This window comes from Macrobrachium nipponense, chromosome 35 (genome assembly GCF_015104395.2).
Source record: "Macrobrachium nipponense isolate FS-2020 chromosome 35, ASM1510439v2, whole genome shotgun sequence".
Lineage (NCBI taxonomy): Eukaryota > Metazoa > Arthropoda > Malacostraca > Decapoda > Palaemonidae > Macrobrachium > Macrobrachium nipponense.
In genome coordinates, this window is record NC_061096.1 from 54,612,439 (window position 1) to 54,622,630 (window position 10,192).

The 10,192-nt window shown below is 42.7% G+C and overlaps 1 protein-coding gene across 1 annotated transcript in view; it reads right to left on the bottom strand.

Moving 5' to 3' along the window:
* LOC135208351 (uncharacterized) overlaps positions 1-674 on the bottom strand; it is a 14,737-nt gene extending 14,063 nt beyond the window's left edge. The window contains exon 1 of the mRNA XM_064240454.1: positions 510-674. The gene's annotated coding sequence lies outside the window, so the exon portion shown is untranslated. The remainder of the gene's footprint in view (positions 1-509) is intronic.
* Between the last annotated feature and the right edge of the window lie 9,518 nt (positions 675-10,192).

Consider the following 10,192-nt stretch of genomic DNA (forward strand, 5'->3'; position numbering starts at 1 on the left):
ATATATATATATATATATATATATATATATATATATATATATATATATATATAGATATATATATATATATATTAAAATAAAAGATATGCAGTCTCCAATTATGTCAACTGAATTAATTAAAGACATACGGTCTCCAATGATGTCAACTATTTACTGACCTCAGGTAAATCACCTTCAAAGAAAAGATATTGTAATACCAGGACATTTGAACATAAAACATGAACTTATATTCAAATTCTGCCCTTTCATGCAAGTAATTAACACAAATTTAACAATGTTTCCTTTGATTAAATCATTATTCTGGAGAGCTACATCAGCTTTTGTCTAGTCAATTCTATGGCCTCAGAGCACAACTATTTTGCCAAGGCATTACTATTTGTAAGACCTTTTCAAAAATTGTATTCTTAGAATGTTTGGTTTCTGGTATATGTGCGATTAGAAATGGGTTCAAACAAAATTAAATAATTACTAATATTGCATATCATTGTACAATTTCCCTACTGAATTACCTTTTTTCCAGTTTATTTTCCTTAATGTAATTAAGGACCTTTGACATATCCTCTAATGGTAGCTGGAGCGCCACCTGACCAGGTGGCATGGCCAGCAACAATTGTAAACGGCGAGTAGCTAGAGCACATGCAGCACGAGTTACAACTAAATATGAGGAAGCCAAGAGCCGTTTACCAAGAAGGTGATTAGAGCCCCCAGGACTTGTGAAAATGTGGACACCTGAGACTAATGATATTATATGGCCCCCATATTCAGCCTGAAATGAAATAATATATCAGGCATTAAAACATTATATACAGAGGTCATTAAAACAGTATTATCCTACTAATGTAAATAAGCCCTTACTAATCCAGAATTCCAAAATATATAATATTGGACAATTACAACTGGAGATGTTTTTTAAACTGTACAATAACTAGTGATCCTCAAAAACCTAATCAATGAAGAACTTCACCATGATTTCAAAAACATTATTCCAATAACAAAATGCCTCATATTTCATTAACAGAAATACTGGGCCGGTATGTCAAAAAATGTATGTGAATTGGAAATAATAATTTACAAAGACATTCTGACTACACTTACTTTCTGGACATGATCACAACGTGCATGTATAGCTTGAATAAGTAACGCTGAGGCTGCTGGAGATGCATGAATGGACTGGATCAGAATGTGAATTGGTGGCTCCATGTGTAAAATAACTACATCACTGATATGCTGAACAACAAGCCAAGTCAGCCATTCACCCACCTCTTGCATATGTCTCACCTGCAAAATGAGATTTCAATTATAAAATGTACTCACAATTTTTAAACCTGAAAAAGACAATGGTGTGTACAAAAATCTGCACTGCACTTTCATGTATTAAAGGCAAAGAAAGAAGGTAATTCAAAACTGAAATTTATACCTGCACTGTATCATTAATAGTTAGAGAGTAAAAGGTAAAGTATGAAAAGTATTCATAAGTAAGACTGCAGGAACACAGCATAAAAATATGGAAGGTGGTGGTGATAAAAAGAATTTGAGAAATTTTGAAAACTAATAATTACTAATTTTTCATTTGTGCCAGAGAGATCTATCATGATGAAAATTAAAGATACACTATAAAAAGGAAGAAATTCTGTAATAATGAATCTTGGGAAAGATTCATACATGTGGGCATTACAAAACCAGATGATGGTACTCTGCCATGAAAGTAGATATACAATGGAAATAGCAGCAAAAATGAAGGAAGCTATATGAGTGCAGAAAGGGAAGACCCTGGTAACTCAATATATGAAAATGGAATCAGCCATTCTGTGTGAGCTGAGGGCAGGTCATAGAGGTAAATGCAATACTATTCTATATATTGGATGTAACAAATGGGGTCTGAGCAGGTGCTCAATCCCATTTAGTAGAATGAAGAAAATAGTAAGAGCTCTGCAAAAATGGAAATTTTAAATTTTTGTAGACACAAATGGTATAATATATAAAGAAACTGCTAGCCATAGAGAAAGTGTTGGAGGGGCTGGAGACCACTAATCAATCTCTACCCATTCAACAAGTGTGTTATAGACTCGGTTCAAGACGGAAACACCATGTTCAATATTAGTTCCATCAGAGAGGGTGACTTCATGCTTTCAATAGACTGGCAAAATGTTGACTTTCAAGTAACAATTCATCAGTATCGTTGCTTTGTTTACAATGGTACTGTGATTCAATTTAAGGTAATATGGATTTACTGGCCACAGCTCTTCATGTATTCCCCTTAGCCTAAGCTTGGGCTCATATGAGGGTCTACTGAAGTGGGAGACAAAACAACATCCCAGTCATTCACTTCCCTCATTACAGTTATGGAGGAGTAATTTTAGTTTATATTTGACAACATCTACAAAGGTTGTGTGAGAGAGAGAGAGAGAGAGAGAGAGAGATTGGTGGAAGAATGAATGGGAGTGGTTAGATGGCGGTCGGAAGCATGTCTGTTGTGGCGCTCTGTAGGTAGTCAATGGAAGTCTGTTACGAGAGTTGTAAACAGTGAGGCGTCTGGTCAAGTCAGTGTTGGTTTTGGCAGCAGTTTTCCTTTGGTGTGTCGTTGTTTGGGTGTTATTTGATAGATTTTGGGGTTGTGAAGTTGTTGTGCGTGTGTCTGTCTGGTTGTGGTGAGGTTAAGAAGGTTGGTGGTGCATTTTCGGTGTCTGTTAGTGGTGGTTGGGGCAGGGTTGGTTTTGGCGGGTTGTTGTACTGCTGTAAGTCGTGTGGTTGTCGTGTTTTTTCAGGCGGTTGGTGTTCATCTGCATTTAGTCGTTGGGTTATTGAGTTTTTTGTGGGTTGTGGGTCCCGGGTGGTTGATTTGTGTTTGGTTGTCGGCGGTGGTTGTGTGTTGGCTACCCTATAGCCTATATCCAGTGGACGACAGCACAGCCTAGTCCTAGGTATCAGAAGCCAGCGGTGAGTACCTGTTTGTGTTTTTTGTTCGGTATGTAGGTATTGGGGCAATTGTCCTGCTGTGTTTTTTAGTGTTAAGTGGAAAGTGTGATTGAGGGTGGGTTTGATAGCCAGACAGGTTAAGTTATGTGGGGAGGTTACTTGTTTTTGTGATCCCGCCACATTATTTTTTGGCGCCCGAACAGGGACTGTTGGTGTGGCAGCTGCAGGACAATTGGTCTAGGCTAGTGTGTATGAGTGGTGAGAAAGTTTGAGATGGAAGGATTGAGTGAGGTGGAGAGGCTGAAGGAGGAGTTGAGTTGGAGAGGGAAGTAAGAGGACAATTAGAAGTGGATAATGAGAGGTTAAAGGTAGAGTGTGAGGAGCTGAAGAGCGAGTTAGAGGAAATGAGAGGAATGCTAAGGAGTGCAAAAGTGGAAATGAAAGAAGAAGTGAAAGGAGCAGAAGAAAGAATGGTTGAGAAAATGGATGAAAAATTCTTAGGGATGATGAATGCAGTGCAGGAGATGATGAAGGGGTTCATGGGAGAGGGAGCTGTAGGGGGTAGGCCTACTAGGTCTTGTGATAGGCCAGAAGTGGTAAAGACAGTGGAAGAGCGAGGGGATGAAACTACGATGGACGAAGGTGACTTGTTTGTGATAGGTAAAGGAAAGAAGGGAAAGAGACAGGATAAGAATAAACCTGAGGACAAGAATAAGAAGGGGGCTGACGAAAAGAAGACGACTAAGGGAAAGAAGGTTAGGAAGGATGATGGACAGGATGAGACTAGGAATGAATACATTGGGGAAAGGGCTGAGAGTGATTTGGATAGCGGTGAGTGGAAATTAAAACAGGTGGGTAGAAAGAAGGGTAAGAAGAGCGTAATGAGGAGCACGGATGTTAGTATGGAAGTTGATTCCCTATATTCGGACGAGGTTAAGAGGGATCAGAATGGTGGTAGCGAAAGTGAGAGTGAGCGGGAAGTACGAAAGGCTGTATATATGAGAGAGATACCTAGATGTGCACAATACGAGGAATATGGTAGTAGGGACATAGGGGATTTTTTTAAGGAATATGAGAGGTATTGTGAGGCAAAGTATGGGATAATAAGAGAGTCTGGGCAAGAGAGTTGGGTGGCTTTTTGACGGGATTTTTGTTGAACATGTATGGGGTAATGATGAGTGTAGGGAATGTGCCGTATGAGAGTGTGAAAGCCAGGATTGTGGAACAGGCGAAGAGGATAAGGAGTAGTGTTAGATATAGGAGAAAACATGGTTTTGATGAGGTAAGAATGAATGTTGGTGAGTCGTTGTCGATGTATGTGTGCAGGTTGGAAACATTGGCCAGGAAAAAGTTTGGGGACGAAGGATAAATGAGTGTAAAGAGTTAGTGAGGAAGTTGTTGGCGACTGTGCCTGAGAGTGTGTATGAGTTTGTAAATCTGAAACGTAAGGAGAAAATGCGATGGACGAATGAAAGGTTGTCGTGGAACGACATTTTGGAAATAGTAGAGGATTATGAGTTGGATAGGTGTATGAAAGAGAGTAGAAGTGTTAGTATTAGGACTGAAGTGGCTGATGTTATACCAGAGTTTAAGAGCTATAGGGAGGCAGTTTTGGAAGGGCCAAGGCGAATGGCAGAGCGAATGGTTGATAGGAGCGTTAGAGCCAGTAACGTAAGTATGGTTAGCCCTAAGAGAGATCGGAGTGCAAGCGTTGGAAGATTAGGGTCGGTTAGTCGTGAACGAGAGCAGCAATGTTACAGATGTGGAAAGCTAGGGCACAGGAAGAATGAATGTCGGTGGGCGTTGGGAGCTTGCTTCGGGTGTGGGCAAACAGGGCATTTAGTGAGCGAGTGTAAGAAAGATAGGGATATTAAATGTTACAGGTGTGGGCAAGTAGGGCATATAGCAAGTGGATGTCGAGGTACTCGTGTGACTGAGGTTTGCGGTAATTGCGGGAAGAATGGGCATTATGCTAGGATGTGTAAGGAACAGCGGGCAAAATGTGTTGAATGTGGAATGGAAGGTCATGTGGCGAGTGTGTGTAGGCGAAAGAGGATGAGTCAGGTTGGGAGTTCGGGAAACTAGGTACAAAGGGGATTCAGTTGGGTGGGTCCTCTGGTGTGCGGTCAGTAAGAGTGATGCTTGTGCGTGAAGGATTGTTGCATGAAAAAGGGTTTGGAGGAAGAGCTCATGAATGTATGAGTGTAAAAGTGAGGTGCAAAGGGGTGTGTTTGGTTGCTTTGATTGATACTGGGTGCAGTGTCAGTGTTCTTTTTATGAATGGATGTGACAAGTTGCGGAGTGAGTGTGAAATTGGGAAATGTAAAGGGGAGGTACGAGGAATAGGAAATTTGGGTATGCCTGTGGTGGGAATGTTGCGTGAAAATGTAGAAATCGAAGGGGTAGTGATGGATGAAGGTGACTTTTTGTGTGATCGAGGGAAGGAGTGATAAGTATGATATGTTGTTAGGATACAGGTTCCTGAAGAAAGTGTGGGATGGTGGTCCATCCGAGCAGGAATATGATTGGGTTGCATAGGAAGGGAATGTATATGGAGAGTTGTACTTGGATGGGGATGGAGGAGTAAGCAGTAAAATATGGAAGGGAGTGCCGTTGGTTGCGAAAGAGAGTGTAAAAGTGCCGCGAGAAGTTGGAGAAGTTGTTAGTGTGAAAGTTGCGTGGCCCGATAGTCTTGGGATTGTCAAAGGTGACAATTGTGCATATGTGGTTGAGGGTGTGGATGCGAACAGGTTGGTAAGAGCGAGTGTGCATGTGTACGACGGGATTTTGGATATGGAGGAATCCTCGGGTTTTTGTGGCCTCATTGCCGAGTGTTAGGAAAAAGCGAGTGCGGGGTATACGTGAAGGTGATTGTGTGGGGTTGTTGTATATGTTGGTGGATGTGGACGACGAAAGATATGTTAGGGTGCGGCAGGTGATGACAGGTAGCATGAAAGAAAGTGATGAGTGGAAGTATGATGAGTTGAGAGAAAGAATTGGGGTGGATGAAAATGTTGGTGATGACGAGAGGGAGCGGTTGATGCAGATGTTGTGGGATAGGCGGGGTGCGTTGAGTCGGGGTGATGAGGATTTCAGGGGATCTAAGCTCCCAGAGTTCAAGATAGTTTTGAATGACGATACCCCCATATATCAGCGTCCCCGACACTTTTCTGCGCCTATTGCCCGAGAGATTGAGGAACAGTATGAGGAACTTGAGAGAGTGGGAGTGATCGAGAGGAGCGAGAGTGCTTGGAATAGTCCCATAGTCCCAGTACGCAGACAGATGGGAGTTTGAGGATGTGTGTGGATTACAGGAAGGTGAATGAAGTGACTGTGAAGGAGCGATTCCCGATGAATGTGGTGTCTGATTGTGTGTATAAGATGCATGGGATGAGAGTGTTCACAAAATTGGATTTGGTAAGGGGCTATTACCAGATGCCTCTTGAGGAAGGGAGCAGGCATGTTACGGCTTTTTCGAGTGGTAGCTGCCACTATCAATTCAAGAGGTTAAGCTTTGGATTGGCTAATGCGCCTGCTGCCTTCCAGAGGGCGATGAATGTAGTTTTGGCTGGTTTTGATAGAAGGAAGGTGACTGTGTTTATAGATGATGTTTTGATTGCAAGTGAAACTGTTGAGGAGAATGTGGAACTGCTTGAGAAGGTGTTAGAACGGTTGGAAGAGGTTGGAGTGAAAGTGAAGCTGGAGAAGTGTACGTGGTTGGCTGGGGAAGTGGAATTTCTTGGTCATAAGGTGAGTGCGAGTGGTGTAAGGAAGAGTGAAAAGTTTGTGGAAAAAGTAAAGGAGTTTCCACGTCCCCGGACCGTGCGGGAGTTAAAGGGTTTTTTGGGTTTGATTGAGTTCGGGAGGAAGTTCGTTAGGGATTGTTCGGGTATAGGGAAGCCGTTGACTGAATGGACCGGGAAGAAAAATTGTACTAAGCTGAGGTGGGATGAGCGAATGGTGGGAGCATTTGAGAGATTGAAAGAGGAGGCTGCTAGGGACGTCACCTTGGCTTTTCCGGACTACAGTGAGGATGCCAGTAAGCTTGAGTTGTATGCTGATGCTAGTAAGTTTAGTATGGGAGGATGCTTGGTGCAGATGCAAGAGGTGAATGGGGAGGGACAATTGAGAGTGATTGCGTATGTGAGTAAAGCTTTTAATAAAGCAGAGCTTAAGTATTCGGTGGTTGAGAAGGAGCTTGCAGCAATAAGGTTTTGTGTGAAAGCGTTGAAAGTGTTTTTGTATGGGGTAAAATTTGTCATAAGGACAGATCATCGGCCGTTAGTTTATATGATCAAGAAGGAAAGTGTGAATGCTAGGATTGCGAGAACAATTGAGGATTTGAGTGAGTTTGATTTTAGCTTAGAATATGTGCCGGGGAGTAAAAATGTGATTGCTGATACGATGTCTAGGATGCATGGTAAGGACAGTGGTGTTGTGAAAAGTGACTGGGATCGAATATGGTACCTGAGGGGTTGGTTGTAAAAGAGAGGTTTGAAAGGGAATGACAGAATGTGTGAATGTTTGTTTTCAGCATTGAAAAACTTGGAAGGTAAGGGTCTGGTTGAAGAGGTACCCGGTAGTGTGAATGAGTTGCGAGTGAAGTTGATGAGTGATGTGCAGAAGGAAGTGGCATGTGCGGAGGAACAAGGTGGGCAGGGAGAAGTGTTGTATGAATTGTTGTCAGCAGTAGCTGAGTTGTTTGGAATAAAAGTGTTGTTGTATTTTGGATGGGACAGACCGGTTGAATATCGAGGAAGGGTGAAGTACTGGTAATGAACGTGGGGTTTTGATGATTCAGTGCGGGGAACGTGGTTGTAATTGGTTGGTTACAAAAAGGGACTGTGAAGGGGATCTGAGTCAGAATTGTGGAAATGGGGAGTTAGCTGAGGATGAATGTGATGAGGAGGATTGTGATGTGGATAACCAGGTGAACGTGGTAGTGAATGTGTGTATGCATGGGACTCGAGGGAAAATGGTGACGTTTGTCCAAGTAAATGATAGTGAGTATTGTGGTTTTGGTTGACACAGGGGCACAAGTTTCCTTGGTGAGTGGGTCAGTGGTGAGTGAACTTGAGAGATGTGATTGGGAAGTGAAAAGGCAGTCTACAAGTGTGAGAATACATGGGTTAGGACAAGGAAGTGTTTAGTATGGGAAGAGGTATGGTTAAAGGTTAGGTTGGGAGATCTTGAGGTAATGCATAACTTTATAGTTATAGGAGAAAATGATATGCCATCTTGTTTTTTAATAGGGATAGATTTTTTGAGGATCCACGATATAGACGTAGATGTAGGAAATGGAATTCTTAGAAAGGGGGGCAGGCAAGTGGCTAGGATTCAAGATGGTAATGTGTTTGTAGCAAACTTTGTGGGTGGGGGGGGTATGATTGATATTGCTAGGAGTGATTGAACATGATCTGTTGAGTGAGGAAGAGATTGAGGAAATGCAAAATGAGTGCCTGGAGATAAGTGTGTTGCCGACAATGTGTTTTGGGAGGAGTGCGTGTGGAAGACTGGCCATGTGAGTTGGATGTATATAAGAGGGTTGCTAAACGTTTTGTGGTGTGCAAAAACATAGTGTACTTTTTGCATCAGGAAGGGGTGTATGACAAGGAAGTGTATGTGCCAGTGTTTTCTGTTGAGTCAGCTGTGAGTATGTGTTTGTTGGTGCATGATCGGTTTTGGGCATATGGGAAAAAATAAGTTGGTGAATGCATGAGAGAGAGATTGTATGCTCCTGGGTTGAGTAAGATTTGTGTGGATGTGGCTGTCACGTGTGAAGACTGTCAGAGGGAAAGTATCAGAGTGTGCATGCAAGTCCACCTGTGTTGCGATTGCAGATGAAAGAGCCGTTTGAAATGCTTGTGATTGATTGTGTTTCTTTGCCCAGGACTGCGAAAGGACACGTGGGGATGATTGTGATGGTGGATCACTGAGTAAATTTGCTTATGTGGTTCCCATCAAAGATAAGAGGAGTGAAACTGTTGCACGAATGGTGGGTCAAGTGATGTTGCCCATGTGTGTGTGTAAGCCGGCAAAAATGTTGAGTGATAATGGACCTGAGTTTGTGGGATGGGAATTTGAAGAAATGTGAAGGAATGGGGTATGTGCATGTGTATTCTACTCCGTATATGCCCAGTGCGAATGGGTTGGCTGAAAGGACTGTTAGGACGATGACTGAGATTTTGCGAATGATGAGTAAGAGCGACAAGGATTGGGATATGTATGTAGGACGTGCAGTTTGGGTATATAATGCCACACTGCAGAAGAGTATAGGTATGTCTCCTTGTAAATATGTGTTGAATTTTGAAAGGATTGTCAGACCGCGGTTGGGTCTGTCAGAAGGTGATCGGGATTTGTGGAAGAAAGCGAGTGAAAGGTTTGAGAGTTTTAAGATTGGGGATAAGGTGTTGAAAGAGGTGGTTGAGATGGGAAGAATGAATGTGAATAAAGTAAGGGAGAAATTTGAAGGGCCTTTTGAGATTTTGGAAGTGGGACCGAGTGGATTGAGTTATGTTTTGGGGAAATTGCGAGTAGGTGGGGGACTGGATGAGGTTAGGGCACACCATAACCAGCTCCGTAAGTGGAGGGAAGTACCACACTATGTTCGGGAGAATGCGATGAGTGAGTGGTTGAGGGTGAATAAGTATGAGCCGACTGTTGGTGAACAAATTGGTCTGGGAGATCGACAGTTGGTGGTTGTTGAGTATGGAAGAAAACAGAAGAGTGTGGAGAGAGGAAGTGGAAGGGAAAAGCGTGAACGGCATGGTAAAGGGGTTGGTGGTAGGGTGCAAACGGTTGATAAAGCGTGTGCTACGGATGACTTTGGGGGAATGAATGATACTTGTGGTGTATGTGGGTTTTGAGTTGACAGGGACAAGTAAGACTTCAGTGAGAAGGAAACTGAATAGTGAGGAGGTGGTTGATAGGATGGATAAGTCTTTGCAGGAGTTTGACAGAAGTATGGATGAACTGAGTGGTTTGGTGGCCGAAATAGGGGAGATGTTGGAACCAGAGTTGGAAGACATCGGTGAAGTAGTGAATGGAATTTGGGAGGATGGTAGTGAGGGAGATAATGGGAGTTTGAAAGAAAGTGGTTTGGAAGAAGTGAATGGCAATGGAACTGAAAGAGTGTATGATGGTCCTCAAACAAGATCCAGGGGACCTGCATCTGAGCATCCTTGGGTGTTGCGAAAGGCAATTTAGTGTGGATGTTGTGAGTGTAAGGAGATGTTGTAACAAATGTAATGGGGGAGGTAATATGGAGGAGTAATTT